The 16,083-nt window shown below is 38.8% G+C and overlaps 1 protein-coding gene across 2 annotated transcripts in view; it reads left to right on the forward strand.

Moving 5' to 3' along the window:
- Positions 1-16,083, forward strand: part of STK39 (serine/threonine kinase 39) — a 101,459-nt gene that overhangs the window by 186 nt on the left and 85,190 nt on the right. The window lies entirely within an intron of this gene.

A 16,083-nucleotide genomic window follows, 5' to 3' on the forward strand; every position in this document is an offset into this window, starting at 1 on the left:
CCGAGGGTGCTACCACCCCGCTGCTCTGCGGCGCATCGGCACCCGCTGCGCCGGTGGCTGCCGCCCGAGCCCCGACCTGCTGGTTCACACCGGGACCTCGGCAACTCCGCGAATGCGCTCTCAGTGCTTTGTGTGTGTCTGTGGATGTACACATGTGCGTGCATCCGCTTAGATTACTCTGCATTTTTCCGGTGGTTTCATGGGGGAGGTAAATCTCACCCCTAGCTCTGCTACTGTTGTGGTGACTTCCCTTTAATTCTTTTTTTTTTTTTTTCTTAAATACCAGTTTTTAAACCCCCTCCTCTTCTCCCTCACTGTTTAGTCTTGTCCCCATCTCCTCGTTCCCCATGGCCGAGCTCCCCGTGCCAGTCGGTGGCACATAAGGCCAGCGGGGTATTACAGCTTCGTTTCACCTCAGCCAACCTGCTTTTGTCCCGGTTTGCCGTGTGGGGTTTAACGGGTTTGCCGTCCCCCTCCCCACGTCCCTGTGGGTAGGGGACTTTCTGGTAGCGCTCTTCTGCGCTTCATTTGCGTGTCCAGCAAATGCAGATCAGATGTGTTCAGCTTCCATCCCCTATGTTTCGATTGGATTATTGTGAATTTCGCTGTGTGGAAAGGTGACCGTTGACAGTATGGGTGATGATGGGTCGTCTCCTGACCTAGATGTTGCTTGTTACTAATGAATTACTTAGGAAGAACTTGCTTTTATTTGTATGTAACATTTTAAACTTCCAGCAAGTACTGCAGATGGCAAAGACCAGCTCTAAGACTTCGATTGCTATTTCTTATGAATGAGGCCACTTAAATGAAAAAAACCCAGAAGTCTTGCCTGCTCATGCTGTTGGTTATCTTCAATATTACACACCAGCTGCTAATTGGTGTCAGGCTGATGACAACCAGAAGTTCATGTTATTGATCTGGGTTGCAAATAGTGTGTACTCAGCTTTGTCATTAAATTTTTTGTTTTCCACAGGCAGAAACAAAACAGTTGAGTCAAGTACTTCTTCCTTAAAATGGGATTGCTTTCTGTTGACCCAGGTGGTGCCTTTGTGTTTCTGTTTGTACTTCCTGGGCTGTGGAAAGGGACTGAGGAAGGATGAGGGCTCATGTGCTTACGTCCCTGGAGGTGGCTGGCTTGGACCAGACTGGTGTTCAGCATCAAGCGAGTGCTGCCAGTGGGGGCCCTGCCAAAGGCGTGGGTTTACTGGCCAGAGGACTTTGTCTTATTTGGTCTGGGGAATGTATCTAAATTAGCCAAATGGAAGCAATTCTACTAGCATAAACTATATTTTGATGAGACGTAAATCCCTCTTCTAGTGGTAAAAAGGCCTCAAAGGCGTTGGATTAATCCTTGTCTAGGGTGTGACATGAGTCATATGAGTTATTTAAATAATAGTTATTTTCTGTTGCAGTACCTGTAGAATGCCTAGGTGAGAATTTCATTTAGAAACTCCTTTCCACTTAAAAGCTTATATCTTTTGATATGTAAAATATCTTTATAAATATTTATATATAAGCATACATTCATTTTACAAGTGCATGCTAAACTGGAGTAGCAGATACCTATCTGTAGAGAAACTTTATTACTAGTTACCTACTGGTGCTGTTAAATGTTGATACTATTTATTTAACTAAAGTAAATGCCTAGTGAGGAAATTGAGGTCAGGTTATACTGAATCAGATTCTTGGACACACTGAACTTGTCTGACTTCAACTGAGCTTAGGTTGCTTACGTTACTTTCAAACTCACTGAGATTTATTTTGTACCACTTAAGAATTTTGTGGTTGGTTAAATATGTCTCTTTTTTTTTTTTGTAATAGCACCTTATATTTGTTGTCTTAATTTATAGAGACCCACTATGAGGTTAAATTTAGTCTTGATACTATTAAAAATATCAAAAAACCCAAACAAACACACCCTACCTCACTTCCTGAAAAACAAAACAAAACAAAACAAAAACCTGTGTAAATTATGTCCACATTTGGTCAAAAGCACAGAATTTTGGAGATGTTGGATGAACGTTGTCGCTTTTAGTGAACCCAGTGAGGGACTCTTAAAGCATCTTTTTTATACCTGAGGGAGGGGAGAATGATACAGTCTGAGCTTGGTTCAGCAATTTTCATCCCTTTGCATTGGCCATACCAGGGTTAATTGCATTGTGAACGTGAGTGGTTACCACTTGCTGGAACAGAGCCCTTCACCTCTGGAAAGCACTATATACCCCTCCCTGAGGAGCTGGATAGCATCTTCAGGGAAGGGTTCAGTTTCAACAGCCCTTTGCCAGTTAAATGAGAAAAATAACAACATATTGAAGCATCTTTGTGGGCTTTGTAGGAAGAAAGGTACAGAGGGTGAAGTATACCAGAATGGTTGATCACACCACTTTCCAACAGAATAGGCTTTATATTGTATGGTAACTAAGAGATATGGAATGACTGCAATGGCCTGTTTAGGGGGCATTTGAAGTTTTGGTGGTGATTGTAAAATGAAAATCGTTTAATCATGTGGGCTGTCTTCATCCCATGGGTTTGGCCGGTTGGAGGAGTTCTGCTCTTTTTCTGTGTGAGAATGTGAACTTTCCTGATTGCTCATCTGTGTCTAGCCAAATGCTATGTTGAAAACCAGTCCACATGATACAGATTTCAGCTTTTTTCCCTTCTCTGTCAGTTGCTTCTTTTGTGCTGTTTGGGAGATTCAAGTGTCTGTTAAAATGCTGGCCTTAAGGAGTGCTCCTCGTGAGATGTTATTCCATGTTTGCTTTATGTTTAAGGTGGCTAGCCGGTTCTTTGTAAATTCTTGGTGTGTGGTTTCATGATACATTTAATCTGCTCTAACAGGCAGCTGTTGAAAGGATCGCATTGATCTGACAGAGAAGTAGTTCTTCTGCTGGGTTAGTTTTCTGTTGGATCAGGTTCCTTGTTTGACTTGCTGCATGGCTGTGTGATTGATAGATCTGATGCAAGGGAAGAGGTTCTTCCTATTAATGTTTATATACAAATCTTTTTGGGAGCAGGAAGAAACCGTTCTGATTGCTATTTGTAAATGTATAGGTTAGAGAGTTGAGAGGAAATTCTTACATTGTTAATTCAGATTGATACAGGCTGTCCATACACATACCTATTTGGAAGTTAGAAGCAGATTCCTAACTTAGGACAGGAGGATCCAAAGCAACCTTCTGGTAGGAGTTACAGAGATAAGAACTGTAATTGCTAATAAGGGAAAGCCAGATTTAATTTAGTGAAGACCTGGGAGATCTCTGTCTATGATTTTAATTCATTAAGTTAGAATGTGCAGTGGATTTTAATGTATATGCTGGGGGTTTTTTGTAAGATGGATATGACTTAGTGGTTTGGTTTTTTTTTTTTAAAGCTAATAAAAGCAATACTGTGAGAGATGTTCTTACTCAGTTTGAGTTTATAACCAAGTATTCTGAAATACATTTCTCTGATTTATGTCACTTACATATGTGAGGTTTTTTCCTCCTCAGAAGCAATAGAAATCCTCCCAGAACAAACGCTGAAATGGTACTCAACGTAAAAAACTGAAAATTGAGTAGTGTTAAAATTGTATTTGTACCTTTCAAATTGTAATGAGCCCCCTGCATCACATGGATGAGACAAAGCAGCATTAGATCTAGGGTTTGTTTTTCATTTGTGGTTTGGTTTGTGTTTTGGGTTTTATTTGTTTTTTTAAAAAGATTTCTTAAATTGATATGAACAAGTGCCTTTGCCTTGTTTTTGGAAAACTACATTGGAGTTGATGCTCTTCTGCTAGATGTAACTTAAGTTTGTCAGCCTGCGTTGATAATTGTGGAAGGAAGATTTTGTTACATAGAAGCAGGGGAGTAGGCTGGATGCTAACTTTCGTTATAAAACAGCCAGAATTAATTGGAAAATAAAGGGTTACTGCTAGATGATGGATTATCAATATTGGCTGCAACTCATTAAAAAAGTTACCTTAGATGAACTGAGGCTTTCATCTAGTTTTGCCTTTCTAACTTTGAGCTCAAAAATATTTCGTGGCTTGTTGCCTCATAAGGCGCAGTGTTGCTAAGTCAAATGTGTTTGGATTTTGGGTAGAACAGGTTATCATTCCAGACTGTTCTGCTGATTTTATAGCTCTTACTGTAAGCAGCCTGTGAAGCACTCTGGTGTTAATGGCTCTGGGGTCTTTGTTGGTGTTTCTGTGGAATGTTATTTTTTTTCCCCCCCCCCCCCCCTTCCGCATATGTATTGCTAATGGCTCTTTGTCTCGCAGAGAATGAGACTCTCCTGCATTCGTTGCAATCAGAGATCTTTGACTCTGTAGGGAGGTCTCTGATTATGATGCTCAGGAACTGATGTTCAAGTTTGTAAGCAATGGTGTATGCTGTTTTGAAAAGCCTCTCTGTAGTTAGAGGTAACGTTACATTTCTGGGTTGTTCTGTTAATCAGACGCTTGTGTCTCATTCACACTTTACAAATTTTCTTACCCCTGTACTTAATAAGGAGTACTTCTTCTGAGTGGAAAAAACAGTCAAGGGCTTTCTTTTGCAGTAGTTTTTATAATATGCTGCAAATTAGATCAGACTGTGTGCTCAGTGAAATACCACACCATAGCAACTAAAGCTATGGTAAACTTTGATATTTGCTCTTGCAGAGATTTATTTCTAATAGCCCTGAAATTCTTGCATAAGCTGCATAATTTGATAAGTAATATTTAACACTACTGAGGATCTTTATACTAAAACTTTGTGTAAAAAAAGATGTGCCTGCCTTAATTATGCTCCAAAGCAAATTCTATTCCTTACCAATAAATCTTAAAAGTTAGCACAGTAGCCTAAGCATATTGTAGATGCACATATTAAATATAGCCTTCATAGCATTAATCATAACTTCATACAACTGTAGCTTGACAGGAAGAGTTTATTATTTTGCAAATTAAAATTTTACATTTGGGGAAATAATGGGTCAAGATTTTCTGTCAGCTAATTTGAAGAAACTGTAGAAATGTTAAATCCCCATTTAGCATTTTAAAAGGAGTGGCTTTTAAGTGAACTGTCAGAGTAAAGATTGTCATAGTGCAGTGTAGAACACTTCCAGTGCTGTGCTGCTAATGAGGCTGTGCAGAGCTCGTAGTTCTTAATTATTTGCCTTGTCTTCACATGATAGTAATAGTGTTGGGGAAGGGAGCTCTGTCTTGGCTTTTTTGAACGAAAATGAACTTTCTGCATTAGAAATACCCAGATTGGAGACAAGGCTGTAGTTTTCATTGCTTCAAAGAGGTTGTAAGTGGTTCAGTGATCAAATTTGTTATATAATTTAGTGACTTTTAAAAAGAATTTAACTTATGCAACTGAAATTCAGATTTGTCAGGAAGAAAATTATTTATTAAAAAAAAAAAAAAAAAAAAAAAAAGCATAACTTGCTTTGGGTTTCCCACAATTGCAAGTAACCAGTAAATAAAACTTGTTTTAAAGTGAATTTGTTAAATGGAAGGGTAAAGGAGCACATAATCAACGCATCCGGCAGTTGGCTGGTGTTATGTAATGATAATTTACAGAAGATATGCTATGTTTTCCTGTTCTTGGAATCCACCTACCTCCTCTATGCTTGTCTGTCCTGTCCCTATGCTTTCTCTCTCCCCCCATCCAAGTTCTTCCTATAGATAAGGTCCAAAGCCTCTGAGACCTGGAAGGTCCTGGCTCCACGGGAGTTGCTTGACTGATAGAAGAGAAGCAGTTCTGCTGGTGAGCATGTGGAAAATTGAAGGAGTTGCATGATTTTGATTTTCACTTAGACTTAAAACAGCAAGGCTTTGCATCTTCAAAGGGGAACCACTGCTTGTAACCAGCATTGAACTTTGATAGCAGGGGCCAAGTTCAGACCTGGAAAAGCAATTTTAGGTCGGGTCATGTCTTGCTTTGAAACAATATTAAAACTGGTTTACTTTTTTTTTTTTTTTTTTTTCCAGAATCTGCTTGTCAAATGGAACTTCTCTTAAATAGAAACAAAACCACATCTGTTCTGATAGGCTTAAGGGGAAAAAACAGTGAGCTTTCCTTGCAAAGGAGATGTGGGTGGCTCATATAGCGGCTATATGTGTAGGCCATACTTAATTTTTGTGTGACCCTTTTGGTTCTCTCTTTCTTCCCTCTTCCCACCTTCCAAAATAATTCAGAACTGTAAGGCAACAGTATATAGAATTTGGTTTTATCTCCAGTAATAATAGCAATTATTGGTGTTTAAAGAATGGACCTTAGAAATCAAATTAAGTTCGTTACTCTCATTAACTTCTGCGGTTTGCTGAAGTCACTGGGATACTGCTGAGCCGCAGCAGCAGAGGAACAATCTGCTTGCAGAACTTGGAAGGTAAGTATGTCACTAGGAAATTTACTGGTGTCCAAAATTAAAGGCGAGACTTTTTCTAAATTTCCCTCCCCCCTCCTCCAAAGGAAATCACTCTCAACAGAAGTTGATACTGCTTACCCTGTGTAAATAAATAATTAGCTTTTTTGAATGAGTGGATTATTCCTTATTTCTGCTGTTTGCACCACAGCCTTGCTGGTAGGATGAAATCCTGACAGCTCTGTTAGATTTCACTGTTTCTTGCTAAATTGGAAGTCTCTGGGTGTGCGTAAGGGTAGCAGTTTGTGGATGTGAGAACCTTACCATCCAGCAGTGGCAGAATGAAGCAATGCTGAGATGAAATCCTTGAGAGAACAATTTGCTTTAAAACTTTTCTTTTTCCTTCTTGTACTGGTCTCTATATGCACTGTACTAGGTTCTCTGTGGTTGTGTGATAAGTCCATCACTGAAGCAACCAGTACATGTTGAACGATTATCTCCTGCCTTCTTTTGTGGGGTTTGGTTGCTGTCCTCCCTTGCCTACCCTCACATGTGGTGGCGATGCAGCTCTTTCATCTCTTTGTCACTTGCTTCCTCCTACACTGTGCTTCTGTCTGGAGACCATGCTGTGGTATTTAACATGTGTCTGGGGGATTAAGAGTGCTAGACTAAGAAGATATGAAACCCCACCCCTTCCCTGGGATAGAAAACGTAGTAATGAGAAAAACCAGGGAGAGTATACTGGGAGAAACAAGCAATCATGTGGTACCTGACAGTGCAGGAGGAACCTCATTTTTCCTGAAACTTGTAAAGTCAGTTACTTTATGGGAGTTGGTTGCCTCTCAGAAAAGGTGTATAGTTGGGAGATGTCAGTAAAGGGGAAGCAGCTTAATCTTCATGGAGAAGCATGCATGCTTCCTGGCATTTAGGTAGACTTCAGTTGACTGGTGACTGTTTTGTAGAAAGTTTCCATGGCAGTGCTGAGATGCTGACAATGCTGATGAAGGTGGTGGGTTTTTTAGGAGTCCCTCTGAACAATTCCCAGGTGCGATTTTCCAGGGCTGCTTGTGACAGTAATGTAGTTTGCTCTTGAGAGAAGCTCAGTGAAAAATTTGAACAGTGTTCTTCATTCGTTAGCTTAAGTATTGAGCGTGTGGCATTGGTGAAGTTAATAATTCCAGTCCTTTGCCCCCTTGGTGTTTGACTTGATATGTGACTTTACTCAACAGTTTGGTGAGCCCCCAGTTTGATAAATTAGGTGTCTCCATTAATCCTTGTCTTTATGATTAACAATTTCTGAATCATTTTATTAGCTTAATTATTCCTGTGGATGTCTAACTGCCTCTGAGGTATTCTGATTAGAAGTAAAAAACAGGTGAAACTTGAGGATGTCCTATAAGGCTGATGTAATGATTATGTTACATAGCTTTTAAGCTGAGCTATGCTAACACACTTAAAGATAAATGAGGATGAGAAGCAGATGGAAAATTGGCAGCTTTTCTGTGTTCCTAGTCATACTTTCAGAAGCAGTGTGAATTTACAGATCTTGAAGGTCAAGGTCAATGTTGAATGTCTGAGGGTTTGCTTAATAGGAACAAATAATTGTTATAGATGTAAGCAAACTATGTGCCATGTATATCTGCTTCAGGGTAGTGGCACAAAAATAGTTAATTTAACAGACAAGAAAAATATGGTGTATTTACCTGTTGATCATGGTTTCTGTCCTGTAGGAGTAATATGGACAAGGTTATAATCTTGAGCTATTGCTTTAGACTTCTGAGAAGAAACATTCATGTTCTGAAGGATCACAGTTTCATTGTAAAGTTGCTTATTCCTTCTCACTTATTTGCTTTGAAGACATTTTATTACAGGGACTAAATTTTAACATAATTTATTCCTGTTAGTGTCTTATGCTTCCAGCTTCTGAGCCACTTCAGATTAATAATAGGAACGCCATTAAATTACATTAGAATCACCTGATGAACATTTAATGATATGATAGCATTTGTATTGCTCCAACTCTTGCAATTGTTTCATGAGAAACAGGATGAGAAATAGGTAAGTTGTTTTCATGTAGTGTCTGGCCACGATGGACTCACATTCTAGCAGGCACATTCTGATGGGGTGAACTAGCTGAAGATGCTTTGTAGCTCAACACTGTGGTATTAATTTGAGATCTTCATGACAGTTTAGTAGCAATACTGCCTTTATTTTGGTAGATTGCTGTTCTTCATTCTCGGAAGAGAATGATGCACTATGTGGTGACATCTGGAAGACTTGGAAAATACCGCATTCATGGTATTAGAATTGTTCCAAGTGTTTACTTTCAAACTAAATGAGAAACAATAAAATATGCCAGCTAAATCAACACCAGCATTTGTTTATAGTGCTACTTCAAAAATGAACAGTAATTCTCTTTTAACAGTTTTTTTTTTTCTAGGCACAAAATCTGGTTCAGCATAGTAAGTCTTCAGTTTACCCTGCTTTTATAAGGTGAAGTGGAGTTAAGGGTGGAGTTCTGTGGAGTTCAGATGGTACTCTGGTAAGGTAACTTTTGGTCCCACAGTGAATACCAGATATTGAGTACTCATGTAGTTATAGAGAGCCATTTCCAGTGTGAGTTTTGCTTTCCAGGTGTCAAGATTTGTAGGCATATTGAATAATGGTTTCTGTATTGATGATGAAGCAACAGGGAGAATGGAATGATCACAATCCATGTTTCTTTTCTGAAAATATTTTAACTAAAAATTAGATCTTGCAGTTTATCTTAGGGGGAAAAATGTTGGGCCATGTAAGATAATAGAGTGTTTAAGATTGTAGTAGAACATACGATACGAAAAGGATTTTGGTTTTATTTTGCTTTTTATTAGGAAGAATTGGTTCTGTATTAGAAGAGTGGTAGAGAAATAAGTTTCCTTACATCTGTGAACTTTGAATGAAAACTTTGTTTCTGAGGCACTGTGATGCACCTATATTTGTTATGGTAAGATGGCATTGCTATTGTACAATATGATTCAAATTAACTGCTTTTTTCTATACAAAAAAGTAATTTATTTAATTTTTTTTTCCATATAGATCTTTGTTGTGTAGACAGCTGTATCTCAAAATAGCGGTTTCTTCCAGATATGTTATTCAGAGTATGTTACTCTAGGGCTTTTCTTTATGGCGTTCTGAGAGCTCTCAGCTGAATGAGGTGTGGATAGACAGGTAAGAAGGAGATGGGAAACAGCAGAAATTTTAGCCCTGCTCGTCATGTCTCAGCTTGGACAAACTAAACCTGTTCAGAGAGTCTTTCTTAACAGAGATTTTCCTCAGCTTTGTACTTCAGGTGTGAGCCTGCAAAGCTTCAGCATGTCCATGGCCACAGAGGTGATTAAGGGACTAGAACAACTTTCTTTCCAGGCTGACAGCTGGGACTATGCAGTATGAAGAAAAGAAGGCTCGGGGGTGTGTGTGTGTGTCATATCAATATGTAGAAATAAACAGGGGGTGAAGAAAAGGGAGGGGGTGAAGAAAAGGGAGCCAGACTCTTCTCAGTAGTGCTCACAGACAAGATGAGGCAACAGACACAAATTAAAAACAATGAATCTCAGTCTCAACACAGGAAAACTTTCACTGTGAGGGTGATCAAACACTACAGCAGGTTGCCTGGAGAGATTGTAGAGGTCTCTATCTGTGGACATACGCAAAACCTGTTTAGGCAACCTGCTTAGCTGACCCTGTTGGAGCAGGGGGATTGGACTAGGTGATCTCTAGAAGACACTTTCAGCCTAGATGATTCTATGATTCCATGGTTTGAAACAAGTTTTGGTTTTATCTTTATGTGAAACAGCAGAAAAATACTTGATTGGGGCTTTGCTCTTTTACGGAGCATCTTAAATTTAGGAAGCAACTCCGACAAAAGTGTCCCTGCTAACAGAAAGGTAGATTTGGAGAATGTTTGTGGATTAAAAATTGGTTCCACATTGGAATTTCATTAGTATCTTAGTTGTGTCTGTGTCTGTAAGTTTCTGGTGAAACAGGAGCAGATAAGGGGAGTGAATCAGTTAATGTTGAGACCTCTACAATGTATTTGGGTTTGGAGCTTTACTTCAAGTTATACACTAGTTACTTGGACCAAGCATCCTTGCTGTCCTTGTTTTTCAAAAATAGCCAAAGGCTGGCCTGAGCCATTACATCTTTCAAGGGTTAGAGCATGTTTCTGCTGGAGCAGAACTTCCAGTTCAGGTTTCTCCAAAAGGAGTTTATTTTGCACACACAAGAGCCACTCTGTAAAGCAAACTAAAGCTCTGTGAGGAGGATCAAGGAGAGGGTATTAACTTCAAAACAGCCCTGTTTGATCTAAACCAAAATGCAAATGTACAGGCAACCAGAGTATTAAATGAAGGTTGGTGGTCTTTTTTGAATTTCTCTCTAACTTAATTAATTCTCAGTTTGCTATTTCTCTTTTTTCTACTCTCTTAAAATTATCAGTTTCTCTTGTGTCTAATGAGTGGCTTTGCCCATGAGTAAGAACTGCATCCTGGTACATATATTTCTAAATTGCTTTGTTGGTCTTTTTAGTACTTGAAGTATTACTGTTAAGATTCTCCTGTGAAACTTGTGTTGACCCTGCACTCTAGAATAAAGCTAGACATTTGAAACAACAAATTTGGGTGCAACATTTTTAAGGGAAGAATGATGTCAGCTTTCACTTTCCCTTCTAGATAAGGTTCTTTGGCTTAAACTGAGATTTATTACCCGATGTTTTTTTGTTGTGCAGCTGAATGAATAAGGAAATTTATTTTAGCAGCTTTTCAAATGAATGTAGGAAAAAAAAAAAAAAAGCTACTCTTTGTGGTGTATGTGTCTGAGTGAAGTGTTTATGCTTCTTTAGATCAATGAAGGAAAAATGAAATGCCCCTGCTGGTATGCTTTCTGGAGGGCTAATTAGGTACAAGAGCCTCTAATGTTTCTTGTAGAAACCCCCTCATCGACAATAAGCCCTGGAGATTTGAAGTCCATGATTTAAAAAAAAAAAAAAAAAAGTGTTTTTAAAAAGTATACTGTAAGCAGTGATATGAAAAATACACTTTTTGGATTTTTACACTTTCGTAAGAACAAATTTATTATTCTCCAAAAATGTGAGCAAAATTTACTTAATTTTATCAAACCCTGTAGAAACGGAAACTGTCAAGACCCCATACACATACTTCAAGTTTGGTTTTATTTCTGTGTAACACTGTAGGAATGACAAGAAAAAGTTTAAATTAAAAAAAAAAAGTGAGACCTCATCATTTGACCTGACCACAGCATATTAAACCAGCAAGAAGCTATCTCTGTTTTACACAGATGTTCTTTTGTATGGCTTTTGGTTCCGTGAATTTGATTGCAAGTTTTTGGTACAACTGTAACTAAAAAATCCAAATAAAGAGGTTTATGTTACTGCCTGAGAATCTGACCTACATTGTGAGGATGAATGGATAATAACACGACAGACAAAATCCATTTCAGTGTTTGTAATAAATTCTTAAACCAAGTTTTATCCTTCACTTCAACTCTTTTTCATGCCTTTTGTTGGGAAAGTGCAGAATGAATAGGGATTTGTTGGATTCATTCACATCGAGTACAGTGCATCCACATTTCTCCTTATCAAACGACAGCCCCAGTGTGATTGTACAACAGGAGCTGACTCCTGCCTGCAGTGTGCCAGCTGGGTGGCTGTGCAGCACAGCTGTGCTGCCGACGATGCCGCAAGAGCAGCGGAAGCGTGGGTGAAAAAGCCTGCTGCAAGTTCTTTGCTGCTACTTTTTCTGTTTCTTCTTCCTTAACAAATTTGCAGTGTGAGTGAAGTTGGATTCTTTTTCATTTTACAGGAAGCAAGTGCAGATCTGATTACAAAACTCATGTTAACTGGAGGACTCAGGTGCCTCAAAGCTTTTCTTGCCCCTCTTCTGTCTTGTGAGTTAGTTTAACAGATAATATCTCTTACACATGTGCCGTTATTACCTGTGGCTCAGTTCTTTGTTTTGATCTTCTCAGGAGTCCTTTCAGAGAACCTTTATAGATGATCCACAGTTCTGTCAGCATATTCTTTTACATAATCTAACCTAATGACAACCTAACAGTGTGGATCTTCCCTTTTTTCCCCTAGGTGCTGGACTCAAATGGATTTATTAAGTTAGTTATTTTTCATCATGCCCAAATAAAAGTATTGCTTTAAATCTTTTTAAGTAATGAACTGTTATGTGTAATGGTACTCATCATTCAATGGCACACATATCTTCTAGACCATAAGTTTGGTGAGTTCCCAAGTTACCTTTATATACTGATATGAAATGGAGGCGTTTTATGTGTTTGTTAGGTGAGTATAGCTAAGCAACCTGTGTTCTCTGACCTGATACGTGCTATTTCTTGGTGCGTTGAATTTCCAATTTCTGTTCTGCAACTTTTGTAAATTATAGTATATTAATATTGAAACAGAATATAATAGTTTATTTTCCCCTTATGTGTAACACTTTTTTTTCACTTTGTTTCTTTTTAATAATGGCAGTTCATGTGGAAGGTAATGTGATTGAGAGGAGAGAACATTCCAGGTATAGAACTTCAGTTTTCACTGTGAAGTTCAGTTTCATACTCTTTAGTTTGTTAAGCTCTTACAGTACAGTACTTTATATTACTTCATAATCACAACCTTAAAAAAAATGGTAGTGAAGGGAGTATAAGTGGACTAGGTATATAAAATAATGATAAGATGTGCTCCAAGCAGACCTGAAAGCAGTGGGACTTGTGAAGAAGATGCAAGTTCTGTAAACTGAAACAGAGATACTTTGTTTGCATTTCACATTTGACGTATTGTAGGTTTTAAGTAGCATATTTTGCAAGAGTTTTGATGTGGTTTTGGGTCAGAACCGAATGGTTTTAGCTTGTTTACTTGTTTGTTTATTTTCATCTGTATTTACTGAGTCTGCGTGTTGTTCCTCTCCATACCCTTCTTTCTTAGACACATGAACAGGATAATTTTGCAGCGTGTGAGAAGTAAATTCTGCACGAGAGAGTAACATTTATTTACTCAGAAAACTCTGTTAATCAGGCTACCAGTTGTCACCCAACACTAAGGGGACAGGCAGGATCTTTGACAGAATGATGATAGCATTGAAACATAGTTACTATTAAAGCTTTATTTTCTTAACAAGATAATATGATTAGTATAGCACAGAACTTATTAGAATGCCACAGGATTTCTGCAAGCAGAATCAGTATAGAACAATTTATAGAACAATTTATAAGTAGTGTAGTACAGAATTTATAAGACTTAACTTAGGATCTAGGTGATTACAAATCATAACTTGGGATTTCTAATCACCTGTGATACAGAATTTAAAATACAGCCTAACTTATTATTCTAATCACTTAGACCCTGTGCAGATTGGGCCAAATCTTAGTACATGGTTTGCTGTATCCGTATAACAATAATAATCTAGACTCAAAAATTATATGAAAGCATACAAGTCACTCAATCCTCGGAGGAAGCAGATGGTGGTGGTGCTATCCCTGGCCACTGGATGTCATGGATCTAGCTGTCTGGCATCAGCTCCCGTCCAGGTTCCCCACTCAGGACTTGTAACTGCTTGGCTTTATGGACAGTGCTCTGTGTGCTGTTATGCTTCCGTGTTCTGTGGTGGGGTTATCACCACCACGGGCTTGGCTGGGTGCCAGGGACCTTGAAGGCTGGTAAGGAAGGGAGTAATCAGCCTGGCACCCAGGAATGTTGAAGCCAGTAGGGAGGGGAAGAAGAAATCTGTGGGATTTGTCTACTTGGTTCACAGGATGTTCAGGGCATGATAACAAGGGGAAAGGGAAAAAATATGTGACCTGCTCAGTTACAAAGAATGGCTGCTTGCCTTATAAAATAGTGTTATTTATGCTAACCCCATTATGAGGGGTTGGGAGCAGGGAATACTTGTCACACCAGTCTTACTCTGACACCTTCACAAGGCAAATAACAGTTCTGATGACTGCAAATTCTGAAGTAGTGGTGATTCTGGGGTTTTTTTTATATAAACATTTTTCACTTACAAGACTTCTTATGAAGTTATTTGAGATGTGGAGGAGAGCAAAAGGAATTTAATCTTGGGTAGTATTTATAATACAGGGTTTGCCTAGCCAGTCTAATTTGAGTTGCTATAGTTTCCTTTCAACTTCTTTATTTAGACAACTCATCTATTTTAAATGACAAGTCAGGGAGAAGATAACACCTGCTGAAAGTGGACTGCTTTTGTTGAGGTTTTCTTTACCTGCCGTGGTGCTGACATTTCCTTGGCATGGATTACTAATGAATGGGGAGATATTGTCATACCGGATCTGGAAATGTACCAGGCTACCTGTGAGCTCTGTGACTAGCATGTGAGGGGACTCAAGGCCATAGAGTATTTTGTTAAAAGATAATTTTGGTGATGACACCCACAGATGGGCATTAAACTGCCTGGATGTTTGGCAGCACTCCACTTTCCTTTGCAACACTTTCTTTCAGTGTCAAGTACCAAGGTGTATTTGGAGTGTGTGCAGCTTCCTATTTGAAGACAGGCAAAAGTGGAAGCATCGTGTTGGCTGTCTGTTTCTTCTGCACTTCTAAAAGTTGATCCTCAACTTCATTAGCAACTTGCTTTACCCAAAAGACTTGAGTTCCTTTGCAGGTACCCTCTTAAAAGAGCAAGAATGTGTTTTGATGTGCCTTATCTTATTTTTGTGATTGATAGGGCTAAAAGTTTCCCAGTGTTGAAATGTGGGGCTGTCAGGTAGGTTGCTAACCATGTCTTCTCTTGTGGTGTTGTCACTTTAAACACAAATCATGATATCAAAGGGGAGAAAAACCATGTTCTGCACCAAATACATTATATTGGATTGGAAAACTGTTAAGGGAGCTGGTATACTGACTGACTTATGGTAGCTTCAAAGACAAGACTCTGTGCAATATGTGATATACTGTATGGGGTAACAGGATGTATTTCTCTAGTAATGAGGCATGACTTTATTTCTACTGAGCTTCAACAGAATGTGTGATCTTGAACCACCTATAAGGTTTGGTGGTGTGTTTTTTTTTTTTCCTCCCATGTGCCTAACAAATGCAGTGGCAATATTTTTGGTGGTTCATTTATTTTACTTGTTTCAATAGAGTTGCACTAAATAAAGCCTCTCAAAAAAAAAAAAAATCTCGAGGCAGTCCTGAGGTAGAAGAAGGTAATGTGCATAGTCTCTGGTTTTCTTTCTTCCCTTTTCAAACTGTACTTATTGCCAGGTTTATTGAATGCCCCCAACATAGTTAATGGTCACCCTTGGACTTTCCAGTCTGATCTTAGTGTGTTGGTGGCATTGTACCAAGCTGACAAGTGCTGAGCTCTGTGTGGTCCTAGGCAAAAGTCTCTTTACCAAGAAAGTGTCTGAAAGCAAAAAGCCGCCATTTAGTCTGATGCTTGATTTCAAAGCTGAACATAGTCACTATTAAATAAACCTATATCTAATCTACATATATCCCGTTTCACTTTCTAGCTGCAATTTCTTTAATGCCTTTGTCAGAGTAGAGCTCTTTTAAAATTATTTTAACCATGGCTGGTTATAGCTGATTATTCTTCAGATAAGACAGATATTTCAGAAGAGTTCCAGCAATATAGTGTGTCTGAGCTCATCAGTGGAGGGAAGGAAGACTTCTACATTTTCCAGATCATTGGTATAGGTTCTCCACTTTCTTGTGCAGTATTGATTTGCCTTATTTTCTGA

Source organism: Athene cunicularia (assembly GCF_003259725.1).
Source record: "Athene cunicularia isolate RWA chromosome 7 unlocalized genomic scaffold, athCun1 chr7_part1, whole genome shotgun sequence".
Taxonomy (NCBI): Eukaryota; Metazoa; Chordata; class Aves; order Strigiformes; family Strigidae; genus Athene; species Athene cunicularia.